Genomic DNA, 11,166 nt, shown 5'->3' with positions numbered 1-11,166 from the left:
CTCTGAGTCAGGGCTCCTGGAATAGCTCACTCTCTTCAATTCTGACTGGTTTGTGCTGGAAGCCTCCAGAGGAGTCCGTTGGACACTGAAGTCGTTCCCAGATGTGAATAAAATAGTCACAGGAGTGCCCTACAGTCTGGGGACCCTGCAGGGACCTGAGCCTCAACACCTCCGGGACCCCATAGGATAATCTGGGGAGGCGCCGCTGCCTGTCTTTGGGCAGACAAAGTATTGACAAGGGAAAGACCTCGCTCCAAGAGGGTCCACTGCTCAGGTGGGCGGGGAGCGAGTCAGGCCAGATCTCTGCCCTCGGGCCGGGGAAGGCATGGGCCCTGACGGGGCCTGGGCCTCTTTCTGCCCGGGACCAGGAAGAGCCAGGGCAGGAAGGGAAAAATTATTGACTTGAGGAAAACACTCAATTGCAACCTCATGAGTAAATGGGCCATTTATCCCCCCGTCCAGAGCTCCTTGAAAAGGTGACCGTCCATCAATCCATCCTCCCAGCCGCTCCTTGATGAGCTGTTCCTCCAATGGGCTCATTTAGCTGATTACAGAGGAATCTGAGAGGAATGGGCCGCCGGAGCCTGGGCCAGGGCCAGGGATGCATTAACCCAGCCAGCGGCCCCACCCCCTCCGCCGAGCCACAGGAACATCTTATTCCTGAAGCCGCGTCCCAGCGGACGGACTGGGTGAAGCTGGCTCCAGCTTATCGGGTGCTGGGTAGAAAACCTGCTGCCACGGGGCAGGGACTGTCCTGCCCTCCAAGTCCTTGGTGGGGGTGATGACCTCTGGGGCCCGAGCCAGGTTATTCTCAGCTCCCGGGCAGCCGCACGCATGGGGCGCCCACCCTCTAGGAAGGGCGTGTGGGAAGAGATACAGAGACGGGGCCTGGACTGTCATTGCTCCTTGACTCTCTCTCCCAGTATCTTCTACCAGTTCCCACTACTTCCATCTTTTGGGTTAAAGTATTTCCTATGAAGATATCCTAGAGATACCTGACTTCAGCCATTGTGCTGGGGGCCGTTTACACTGTAGTGTGAATCAGTCCATCCAGTCTGTTGAAGACTCTGGGGGTAGGACATAGAAGGATAAGAGAAGAAGACAGACATCAATTCAGAGGACAAGCAGGCCGAGGGGGTGTCCCTTTGGAGACCACAAGGGCACTCAATTCTCTACATGGGAAGGACATAGTAGGGTTTTTTTTTGTGGCTCTTCCTCATGATGGTGTTAAGATACCAACCATTCCACATTTGTTTCTTTCTCCAACTTAAAACCCAAGCCCATTTGTATTAAGAGTGCAGAAATCAAATTGAAACCACTTGAGCCTAGGAGAGGATATGTTGGCTCCTGTAGGTTCAGAAGCTTGGGTTTCAGGTATGGCTAGATCCAGGGGCTCAAAGGATATTGTAAACAATCTGTCTCTTTCCAGCTCTAAGCTCTTCTTCTTCTTTGTTGATTTCAATCCCAGAGAGGCTGCCCATTTGTGGTTCCTACAAAGGCCATCAGTAGAAACCAGTAGCCTTTTTCTGATCCATCCTGCCACAATCCCAGGGCAGGTTGTCCTTGGACCCACTTGGGTCTAGCACCACCCTCCAGGTCACCAAGGCCACAGATGGATTGGTCAGTCCACGTCTTGTGCCCTGCAAGGATCTGATGAGAGGTCAGCCCCATGCAGCCCTGTGGCCTGTGAGTGGATGGAGGTGGTCTTCCAAAGGGGATCAGAGGACTTCTTCCAGATAAAAGAGAGAGAGGCGCTAGGGGCGGGAGGAACAGCGACCTCATAAAGGGGTTGGTACCATCGAGTGTTCTGGGTTCCCACATGGAAAGTTCTAGAATCCAGGAAGAGTGACTCCAAGAGGCAGAGCTAAAGGCAGTGACCTCCGTGACTCCCACTGACCTCATCCGGATGGGCTATTCCCCCTCTGGAGTTTTATCCTGGAATCTGCTGCTCCTCAGAGTCTCCACCTTGGTGGGCATTACTATGGCCTGCGTGGTGCACCTCCTAGGACACCTGTGGGGCTGGCCCAGGACCATGAATTTCTTTCTTCATCTCAAGGAGCAACTAAGCTGGCTGAGTGATGCCTCGTGCGAGTCAACCCGCACTCACAAAGCATCAGAGCTTCTTTACGATTAGAGTCATGTTCTCATCAGTGGCTGTGTGACCTGGTGGCTCGTGACTTAACCTCTCTGAACCTCCACCCCCTCCTTCATAAAAGGAGTTTAAATGACTTCTGAGATACAGAGTTCTCTGAGCATCGGATTCATCATGCACTTAACCTTCATTAACCAGAAAGAGAAGCGAGGGCCTGATCCTGTAGGGCCCTGTGGCCACCATAAGGACATCGATGTGTCCGGTGCTTGGCACAGCCTGACCCACAGAGGACTCCTAGAAGTGGCAGCACCACGGGGAAGAAGGTGGTAAAGATGCTGCTGAAAGGTGCTGCCCAGCGTCCGGCTGGCAGCTGCTGGTGCCAAGAGCCCAGCCCTGCCCATTGTCCTCCAGATCAACGAGAGCAATTTGCACTTTGAACCCGTGCCGAGAGGATTGCTCGGTAAACACGGGGTGTTTCCTGCCATCGCAAGTCTCTATCATGTGTCTGACACCATTATCACCAAAAGGTCACCAGGTGGCACCCATTAGCAGGACTGTCCCTTGTCCCCGTCCTTCACTTCCTCTGATAACAGTGGAATACCCTGAGACCAGTGTATCTGCCCGGGTGTCCTGCCTGTCTTGTGTCTCCTGGCCTTTTGCCCAAAGCCGGCAGCCACCTCCTGGCTGATGTGTGGTGCACAGGTCCAAATGTCCTGGGGACTGTCAGCACCAACCGCCAGGGCTTCGGGCTATCAGGGGTGACACCGTGAAACCAGAAGCTGCCTCCTGCTGGCTCTTGACTCCTCAAAGCTGCTCCTACGGGTAGCTAATGCTCCCCAGATGGCCGCTGCCCCCTCCCCGGGGGACCCTGGCACTGTCCCTCCAAGGAGGCGCTGGAGAGGAGGTGGAGAGCCCTTGAAGGCACGTCCTCCCACCACCTCTGACCCTGCTAAATGGGCTCTCGCTGCACCTCAGCTGTCTCCAGACCCACCTCGGCAGGAAGGCTCTTTCTTCAGCCTGAGTCTGAGGCTGCCAAGCAATTCTGTGTCTTCCTAACGCTTTCTGGAAGATCTAAATTCCCTAGATGATGAACAAGGGTGACCTTGGCTCCTTCCTACCTCCCTGACTTCATCTCCCACCAGTCCTGCTAATGGGTGCCACCTGGTAGGGAGAGCTACTGGACAGGCCACCCCCATGAGATCCTAGGACCCTGCTGCGCCTCTCGCCATATGCATCGTGCTGTGTCGGATGCGTCCCAACCGCTGAACCATGTTATCTCATTCACCTTCGCCTCTCCACCTCCCATGAAGGAGAATGTTAGGTCGGTGGCGGCAACTTGGTGGCGACTTAGTGGCAACTTAGAACAAAGCAGCCCGCGCTGCTTTGAACATCAATCAGATGCCGGCGGAAATGCCTGTCAATCAGCCAGATCTCCTGACTAACGCCTGTCAATCAGCAGGACCCCCCTGGCCAATCCTGGAGTTCAGCCAACTCCCCTGACCAACTCCAAGGGGGCAAGGGACCCTAGAGACACCTTTTCCTGTCCCAAGCCCTTCCCTTCCTGCTGTAAGCCCCATAAAAGTCCAGCCTGGTCGAGCTTCCACGCGGTTTCTCCTCAGACCCTTCCCCTGTCCCCTCTGTGGGTCTGATCGAGTTCCGCCCGGGAGTGATATCTCAATAAAGCCTGTTCAGCGGCCCTTTTAAATCTGCCTCCTTTGGCCATTGCCTGCCCCGCCTGATCTGACAGAGTCCACTCAGAGCACATGCTCAGGACCATTTGTGGCTTGAACAGAAGCACCATTCAGGTGTTGGATGACATGCTGTCTCAGTCCATTTTCTGTTGCTACAACAAAACACCTGAGATCAGGTCATTGGTAAAAGAAGTTTGTTTGGCTCATGGTTTTGGAGGCTAGGAAATCCGAGAGTGTGGCCTTGGCATCTGCCTTGCAGCTGGGGAGGGCCTTCCCAGTGCATCTAGCACTCTGGTGGACATCCCATGGAGAGACAGGACAAGTGGCCTTTATCAAAGCCACTCTCACATCTGCCCTCTAGCTACAACTGGATTAACTCATTCCCCGGGGGCTGACCCAGTCACCTCCATGGGTCCCACGCTGCCTGCATTGGGGACCAAGTTTCCAACACACAGAATGTGGGGGACACCTTCCAACCACCCCACAGCCAGGCTCACACTAGCCCCTGACGCAGACGTAGACAGAGCTCATAGCTGGCTGGTTCAGCAGACCTGGGCTCCGCTCCATCTCGCCTGACCTTGGGTAACTCAACCCTCCCGAGTCCCAATTTGCCCATCTCTAAAAAGAAGGCAAGATGCACCACTGATGGCCATGGTCAGGATTCAATGAGATATTTTAGTGCATATTTAGTGGAGTGTCCATATTTAGGATTCTCTTTCCACAATCACCTTATCCACAAAGCAAGGACGCTGTCTTCTTGTTCACTGGTGTATCCCAAGTGCCTTCCAGGGTGCCCGGCATGTAATAGATGCTCAACAAACATTTGCTGAGGTAGTAAACTAGCTGGTGGTGCTGGACTGAGAGCAAATCCCCCTGGAAGATCCCTAGACCCTTTGGCTTTAGTTCCAGATGTCTGAAGCTATCATCTCTCCATTCCCAGAGATACTGCCTTAGTGGGTTTGGGGGGGACCCAGAAACCTGCATTTACACAAACCTCCGTGATCCTCTGGTCCCCTGTCATTTAGGAACCTTGGTCCCCCGCTGATCCAGGCCTCCTCGCCCCCGCCTTCTCAGCTCATCCACGACCCCTGGGACAATCACAGCCGTCTAGGAGCCCAATCGCACCATCAGTAATGATCTTTGGGCGGGGGCTAATATTATTTCCGTGATGTACAGAAACCCAGCAGAGGCTTTTAAGTGAATACTTGGTAATAGAACAATCAAGTTAAAAGATCAGTGTGACACAGAGCATGAAATAGGAAAGGATCGTGGCCAATTGATTCGGACCACACTTATGGGTTTGTGAAATGAATTTCATTTTCTAGACCAAATGGAAGCCTTGCTTATAAATCACTGCCGCTCCTGGAGATTAATAAAGGAAACAGGCTTGATTAAGAATTCAGAGCATTGGCCCCATTGCAGATTTATAGACCCTGAGGTCTTGCCACGGGGATTTCAAGATGTCCCACCTGTTAATTGTCATTTAGGAAGATTAACCCCAGGGCTCCTGGCGAGGACTCCAGGGCAGGGCCCCAGCCCTGCGTGGGAATGAATGTAGATTCTAGGAAATGCACCTCGGCAGGAATTCCCAGCCTTACCTGGACACCAACCGGTCAGTCCCAAGGCCTTTAACATAACGTCCTGTGGATTTTTCCTAGATTCTGGAGGGTCAGAGAGTTTGATTTGAGAACCCTTCTACATCTCTATGAAAGTGTGTTAGAGTGCAGTTGAGTCAAGATGGCAGACTAAGTGACAGGGACAGGACAACCTATCCACCCCCAGTTCTCCCATGCCCGGGTAGCCCCGCACGTGGGCGGGGGGGTGGGGAACAGAGCAGGCGCATGCATTTTTGAGAAATGGGTTGCAAAGTTGCGCTCTGCCAATGGGAAGCCACTTTCCGCCAATGGGAAGCCGCGTTCCACCCTCCTCCTGTTGGAGCAAAAGTTAGAAGCTAGGGTGCTGTCAATCACAGCAGAAGGGACCACAAGGGGGCACTTTTGAGGTCCTGATGACATTCTGCCCCTTTGGGAGGATGGGTTCGGTGGGTGGAATTTCATCAAGAGTGTCACCTGTCTGACATCTGAATCTCAATTAAAAAGACAGCCATGGCTAAAGCCGTCTGAGACTTCTGGAATTCATCCGCATTTGCAATGAATCTGTGGGATCATTCTGCAGCTCAGAGGAGGAAACATCGATTAGGAAGCTTTGAGCAGGATTTAAAGACTCCCTCGTTTATTCATTCAGCAAACTTTAAGTGCCGACTCTGGGTATTGGTCAGCATTGTTTAATTTTCTTCGGAGAGCCAGCCCTCGTCTAAAGTCTTCTTATAAGTTATTTGTTTAGCTTCCTGGAGTCGTATCTGCCTCCTCTCCACAGCCCCACAGAACATGACCTCATGCGGACAGGGACCTTGTCTTCCTCACTCACCTCTGTGTCCCCAGGGCCCGGCAAGTGCCCAGCACATAGTAAATGCTCAGTAAATATTTTTTGCTGGTTTTGCAAATGCAAGAAATCCAGGCAGCACAGCCACCTCGGGAGTTGAGCACTTGGTGCTCTGACAGCAAATATTTCTGAGCATCCTCAAGGCTCTGGATTTACCGCAATGAGAAAGGGGGGGGGGGGGGACGGAGTCCATGCAGCCTCCGCCCCTGGGAGCTGAGAGTTTAAAAGCAATTAAGGTCAAGGGTGATAAGATCTATGAAGGGGGCAAAATAAAGTGCCCCGAAGACCAGAAAAAACAGTTTGAAGTGAGACCCAGAAGGAGATGCTGCACCGGAAGAGCCAGGTTGCCGCGCCGGAGCCGCGGGACAGAACACCACACAGGAGCCTGCGAGGACCCTGAAGCCCCTTCACCGGGAAGCACACCCTCTAAACTCACATGCGGAAGCCCCACTCACTCCTAAAGCCACCAAGTTTGGAGACTGGACCTTGAAGGAGGTGGTGGTGGTTAAACGAGGTCGTAAGGGGGATGCCTGACCCCATAGAGCTGGTGTCGCTTATTAAAAAAAAATAAAGGAATATATCATCTCTCGTTCTCTCTCTCTCTCTCTCTCTCTCTATCTATCTATCTATCTATCTCTATCTCTCTTTCTCCCTCCCTCCCCCCTCCCTCTCTTCACAAAGAGAAAAGCCATCTGAGGATACAGCAAGAAGATGCCATCTGCCAGCCATGGAGAAGGACTTCACCAGAAGCCAACCCCACTGGCATCCGGATCTCGCACTTCCAACCTCCAAAACTGTGCAAAAATAAGTTTCTGCTGGCTGAGCCCCACCCCACCCTCCCCCCATGTCTGTGCCATTCTGGGTGGCATCCCGAGCAGGCTGATGCCCAGGTGCCTCTGAGGCTGTGGCTTTTAACCTCAAGTCTTGCTAGAACTCTGCCAATGCCGTGGCACCAGAAAGGTCATTACGTTCATTCAGCAAGAATAGGTGACCCTGGGTGTATTCACAGATCTCCCCTAAATCCTGCTGAGTGAGAGGAAAAAGCATCACTGAGTACAGTACCAACTTTGTCCCTGTCCCTGAAGACCTTCCTTCGGGGTCAGCCATTCATCCAACAAGCATTTATGGAACCCCGACCATGCACCCAGCCAGTAAGAGTGAACCAGGCCAGTCCTGCCCTCTGGGGACTGTCCCTGGCCAACAGGTGGCCCTGGAGAAAGAGCACCTGAGGAGGGGCCCAAGTTCCAACACTGAGACAGAAGTGAAGTTATTTAAAAGGACCCTGGGGCCAAACCCAGCACCATCTCTGGCTTTGAGGCGTGGAGAGATGCTTGGCAGCTGTTTTCTGCTTGGGCAGAGTCTTAGGTCAGTTCCCACGCCCACCCTGTCCCCTTCAGCTGAGGAAGGCACACAGAAGTCCCAGAGCACAGCCCTGGGGTCAGATACCAGCCCACTTTGGGGGCTTCAGAAGATCTGGGGTACTTGGAGGGCGGGTACCATGTTATTCAAACCCAGTTATGTTACCTCAGTTTATCTAAAGGATGATTCTCAGACCAGCCCCATCAGTGCGGGAGCTTGAGAGAAATGCAGAATCCCCAGCCCTACCCAAACCCACCGGATCAGACCCGTCTTTAATGGAGACCCGTGAGCCTGGTAGGATAAGACTCACAGCTCAGAAAATGCTTTCTACCTATTCTTTTATTTCATCTTTGGAAGACGAGGACGGGATGGACCTGCAAATGGGCCTCCTGCATCCTCTTCCTCCTCTTGGATGCCCAACAACTTCTTTAAATAGCCTCTGAGAAAGACAGTGAGCACGTGGGCTGCAGAGATGCGGTCAGGAGAGAGGAGTCAGCCTGGGAGGGAGGAAAGGTTGGTCATCTCCTTCCAGGAATCCGAGTCAAATAGGGACAGACTCCCCCAGGGAACAGCAAGACCAATTGCCCTGCACTGAGTCATGACACGCGGGCTTGGATGGCTTGGATGGCGGCAGGGGAGTGTTCCAGAACAGGGGCCGTTCCCAGCAGGGGTCATGCTGCTTCAGGGCCTCCAGACCTCGCAAGCCACGGGTTTGTTGCCCTGGAGGACTCAGCCTATGGATGCTGCCAAGTCAGTGGGCGGAGGCCCTGGCCCTGGATGACCACAGGTGGGTCATTTGTGCAGAGAGTCAGCACTGATTTGTCTACAAAGCTCCATGTGGGAAAAAAGCAGGGTCCCTGGACATAGTCCCAGAGTCCAGGGGACCAATTACATGGCACAGAAAAGGGGACCATCTAGCGTAACCGCCTCAGACGGGAAAACTCACACACAGGCAAGATGCGATCCGTCCCTCAAGCGTCTTCTGGAAAATGACGGCGATCATTTTGCACAGGAAAGAAAAGCGTTTCCAAGAATCAATGAAGGACACTGTTTGGAAACATCCACAAGCTGGCGTAAGAAGCCAGGAAGGGCCTGAGTGCTTTCTTCACAGATCATTTAAAGGCGCTAATGGCACACTCGGTTACATTTCTAACTTTAGAGCATCATCCGAGGGGGGGATTTGTCTCTCCCACCTCTCAGATTCCGCCTCTCAGATGGGTTCATGCTGCTCACCCTCCCGTGTCGGACTGGTGGGGCCAAGTGAACGGTGCACTGAGTGTGGCTAGTTCAAAGGCTCCCCCCGGAACACCCACTCCCCCTCGCTGGGTTGGGTTGAGGTTCCATCAGAGGGTGAAACACAAACACCACCCCTAAAGTTGCAGGAGTGGAAAACCAAACCCCAGGCAGCACAGATTCACATATGGATTCCATTGAGAGGCATCAAGGCCAGACTGCCCCCCATCACCAACTTTTTCTAAAAAGAGTCAGAAAGGAACATTTTTTTTTTAATATTTATTTTTTAGTTTTCGGCAGACACAACATCTTTGTTGGTATGTGGTGCTGAGGATCGAACCCGGGCCGCACTCATGCCAGACGAGCGCACTACCGCTTGAGCCATATCCCCAGCCCAAAAGGAACATTTTTGATGATGCAAATCATCAGATCCCCATTGCAACCACTCCAGGGAAGCATTGTAAGCGTGAAAGCAGCCACCGAGGATATGCAAATGAACCCGTGTGGATAGTTTCAATAAAGTTTTATTGGCAAAAATAAGTCACAGGCCAGATTTGGGCCATGGGCCAGAAGGTACCGATCCCCAACTCAGAAAAATTTAGTACTATCTTCTCATTTTATAGACGAGAGAACCAAGTGGGGAAGAAGAAACTTTGGTCAAACCAGAGCTTTGGTTGAAAGCCAAGAATGTGGGGTGCGTTTTCTGAATCCCTCACCACGTGGCCCCCCACCTTCCTTTCTTCTCGTCTGGGGACCCTGGCACAAGTCAACACAGACCCTGCCCTCACGCAACGTCCAGACTGGAGCTGTACTGAGAAACCACCGTTTAAATGTGTCCCTTAAAGAATCAACATTAACTTTGTGTTGTGAATATTAATATTCTAAAACCACTGCCATTAAAGGATGACAATCGTACTGCCCTGGGCAGGCAATCCCCTCGTGAGGTATCCCTACTCTTTTGTGGGTATGAAATTATTTGTAGAAATATACAACGAATCATGCTCAGGGAAAAGGAAAGATTTAAGGTGGATGAGAGGTAGGAATGAGAAAGACCCTGTGATTTCATTCTTCAAAGATGACTCCATTAGTAATCATTTTCTTTTACTTTTTAACATATTTTTAAAGAGACATGGGCATGTATGAGAGTGTGTGTGTTCAGCATGCTTGTGAAGGGGGTGTATGTTGGGGGACCACAAAAAGGGGACCTTGGCCCAGGCGTCGCATGGCTTCCTGGAAAAACGCATATTCATCCCGGTCAATCGACTTGCGCTTCTGGAATTCAGCGCTCTCCTGAGTGGGCACTTACCCAGATCTCTCAAGAGCCCAAGATGGGGCCTCAGATGACGTCATGCCGTCGGTGGCTGAAATCTGGCAGGAGCGATCGCAGAGACGATCCCCACCTTACCCCATTTTAGGAAAAGTGGAGTTAGCAGCCTGACCCTCCAGCGTTTAATTTTTTAACAGACTGGCTTAATGGTCCCACTTTTCAGGATGACTTCCACCATTAGCAGAGGGCAGCCCTCGCAAAGATCCAAACCAAGGAGCATCTAAAGGTAAAGAATCCATCACAGGGAAGGAGGGGGCCCGAGCCTCTGGGGAGTGGGTTTCTTTTACCTTCTCAGCCCCAGATTTATGAGTCTGACAGGCGAGGAAATCATGAGACCCTCATGGGGGCGGGGGACCCCGGGGCAGTGACATCCAAAACCCCATGAGCTCAGCGGTCCCCTGCTCTTGGAGTGGCGCCTCCCGTTGTATAAATCATCCATGTCTTGATCCAATTCAGGCGGGAACACTTTCTGAAACAAAAGGGGGGGGGGCTCTGTGATCCCTACTGATGAATTCCATCTATCTGCTGATGAGCCCTGGCTACACACACGTGGGTATTCATCCGGAGCTTCTCCGTGGTAAACAGTAGTTGCCAACTCTGGATTACACAGCAAAGCAGGATATTCTTAGCAGATGCCTGGATAGCTCATAAACTCCAAGGAATGGGCTCAGAACAGATGGGAAGCAGGGTGCGGCGGCCAGGGAGCAGGGAGGCACTCAGATCTGGATGGATCCGCTCCAACCGCTATCAGCCCCCGGCATCGCTGCCCTCGGACTTCAGTGTTCTGGAAAGTCCGGTGGTCTCCCAGGATCTCAAGCTGATCCCCACCCTTGGAAGAAGGGAGGCGTTCCCGAAGCACAACCTGAGCGATACTGAGCCGAGAACAAGGAACCTGCCCAGCAGGTGGATATCACCAAGGTCAGGTAATGGGCTAGGGCTCAAAGCTGAAGTGGACACAATCACAGGAGCTCCGAATACACAGATCTGTTATCTCCCCACCATCGTGTTCCCCTCCTTCCACA

Source organism: Marmota monax, unplaced genomic scaffold (genome assembly GCF_021218885.2).
Source record: "Marmota monax isolate L192 unplaced genomic scaffold, Marmota_monax_Labrador192_F-V1.1 WCK01_AAM20220418_F8-fsc00092, whole genome shotgun sequence".
NCBI classification, from domain to species: Eukaryota; Metazoa; Chordata; class Mammalia; order Rodentia; family Sciuridae; genus Marmota; species Marmota monax.
The sequence above is the reverse complement of the archived record's forward strand: the minus strand, read 5'-3'. Positions refer to the sequence as shown.